Genomic DNA, 2,981 nt, shown 5'->3' with positions numbered 1-2,981 from the left:
TATCATTAACTCATTTTTGTGATGGCAAAGAGGCAAAGTAGGTCTTTTGTAGCATGAACTCTTTATTTTCATTATAGATCCAAATATAACATAGAGCTGTCATTGAGATTAATAATTTTTATCCATGTTGAGGGGAGCATGATATGTATATCTGCACAAAGAAAGGGAGGTAGATGATCTTTATCCATATCAGCATCATTGTTTTCTTGATGGAACATGTATGCGTGAGAGAGATAGAGAGAAAGATATATATTTTCTGTTTTGTGCATATATACTTCATAGGGGTGGCAATCGGGTCGGGTCAGGCATAAACAGGTCGGGTCAGAAAACTATAAATCTGAACCCGACCTGTTTATTAAACGGGTCAGGAATTACAAACCTGAACCTGACCTGTTTATTAAACAGGTAACCCGATCCGACCCGTTTAACCTGTTTAATAAACAGGTAATCTGTTTACCCAATCCGACCCGACCTGTTTAACATGTTTGCCCAACCTGACCCGTTTAACCTGTTTAGACCTGTTTAATCTGTTCAACCCAACCTGTTTAACTTGCCCAACCCGACCTGTTTAGACCTGTTTAGACCCGTTTAACCTGTTTAGACATGTTTAACCTGTTTAACCCGTTTAACCTGTTTAGACCTGTTTAACCTGCCCAACAGTTAAACGGGTTAAACGGTTTAAACGGGTCAGACATCTAAAACCCGTATCCGACCCAATTAATAAACAGGTTAAACGGGTCGACCTGTTTACGACCCGAACCTGTTTAGGCCAAACCCAAACCTGTTTATGGCGGGTCGAACACGGGTCGGGTTGGCGGGTCGGGTCATATTTTGCCACCCCTAACTTCATCCATATATAGTTCATATAATATATTGTCTGTTTAACTGTAATTAATTGATGGCATGTTGGCAATCTCACTTCTGATCATGAATACAGTTACTGATTAGATGTAATATTCTAAACTATATAATTTAAATGTCTTTGGTAATGCACTTTTGCTTTTGCATCCATCATTTTCTCTCCTTTATTTTCAGAAATAGAATGATTGCAATTTAGAAAAAGTGAAAAAAAGGAATTGTTACCAAGTGTAAAAGAGTGGAAAGATTTATATATATATAAAAAAATCAGTGTTGAAGTATAATATATAGCTTTCCTTTTCCTGCATCCAAGCTAGGCCTCAGAGTTCTTTCCTTCGGTTTAGTATAATATATAGCTTTAGATGTGAATGATAATGGTAATGTTAATATAATTTTTAGCATCTAGTCCCAAAAAGGATACTTCTTTTGAAATTCATGCAAATTAATTTTTGTATCTTCTAATGAAATTTATTTTTAAAAATTAATCAGTTAGCAACGAACTATAATAAATGGTCAGAAATATCATATTAACTAAGATTTGGTTGATTGGTCGTACATGATACTTAAATAGATTATATTTGACCACATATCAATTATGTAAGCGGCCACATTTGGATGGTTGATTAAATTGATTATCAATTATAATCAATTTAATTACATCTTGATGAACAACATTTCAATTGAAAACCATCTAGGCCTGCTGCTTTATCTGATAACATCTCCTTGATTACTGTAAAAACGTCCCCATCTTGCACCATGGATACAAGCATGGAAGGGAGCTCTACTGGGCATTGAAACCGTGAATTCCATTTATTAATGAAGAAGTCCCTGAAAACTCTCCTTATTTCCTCAAGTTCCAAACAAAACCATCTACACTGACAAAAGTAGTGATTTTATTCCTGTTCCTTCTCAATACAGTATACCTATGGAAGAAAACAGGCATTAGCATTCCCTCGACAAAGCCAGGTAACTCGTGATCTTTTGCTTCCACAATTGCTTCCCGTTGTCTTCAGCAGTTTGTCATAGGTCTGTAATAGATGCAATAATTTCAGATGATCCTCGGAACTTAGTCCAATTTCCTCAGCTTATTGATTCTGCATTTTAAAGATTTTGGCCTCTATAACACCAATATTTCTAAATGTATTCGCCAAATATTGTCATTTCTGAAGCCTTTTTTTTTTTTTTTGATTTTTTAACATAGCGAAGCAGCATTGAAACTCTTAATCATGGGGGAATGAGCAGCAACACATTGCCAAGCTCGAGCCACTACCACCTTTATACCATGAGTCCATCGTAGCTTAACCAAAATTTCTCAAACCTGAAAGAATTGTGTACCCTTGTTAGAGTCCAGTTGCAAAAGGATGGGGTAGTGATCAAAGGCAATCCGTGGTAACGGCATTTTCCTTTGCTGGGAAACTAGGGCGTCATTTCTCAAGGGCCAGGCCTTGGCCGGTAAGGATCCATGATCCTCTCAATAGAACATATATTTATCTTCTTCCTTCTCAAAATAAAAGATTAAGCAGCCATCAGAAAAAAAGAACCTGGAAATCTCTGCTCAATCTGGATATACAAAAAGTATCTTTTTATACATTATTAAGTGCAGTTATAATATGCAAAGGATATAAACAGAAAACTTTATACCCGTTAGAAATTTCAATATTAATGATGAAAAAAATGAAAAGATAAACAGTTGAATGTGATTCGTAAACTCTACAAATATATATTTACAAAAATTGCATATTTTCAACACTCCTAACCTCTGCATCAAACACCACAAATACATAATAACAGTGGGATGATATCTCTTTGTTGATTCTAAGATATGACTTGATGCATAAGCTAGGGGTTCAGATAGCATAAGACCATTGTTAATAGGTACTTTGGACTTCTAACTCAAATTTAGCAGTTTAAGTTTTCATTCTTCAATGACCAATATTGAATTTGGTAGTGGGTGTAAACTCATTTATTGACACCCTATATGTGACCATAAAATATTCATAAAAACACTGTAAATGCTGAGTCATGAATAAGGTGTATGTTATAATCATCATGTACAAAGGATTAGAAAAAAATGCTTTAATATAGTAAAGAACAGACACCAACCATTATCCTAACAAACAGAA

Source organism: Phoenix dactylifera, unplaced genomic scaffold (genome assembly GCF_009389715.1).
Source record: "Phoenix dactylifera cultivar Barhee BC4 unplaced genomic scaffold, palm_55x_up_171113_PBpolish2nd_filt_p 000366F, whole genome shotgun sequence".
NCBI classification, from domain to species: Eukaryota; Viridiplantae; Streptophyta; class Magnoliopsida; order Arecales; family Arecaceae; genus Phoenix; species Phoenix dactylifera.
This window is presented reverse-complemented; position numbering follows the sequence as displayed.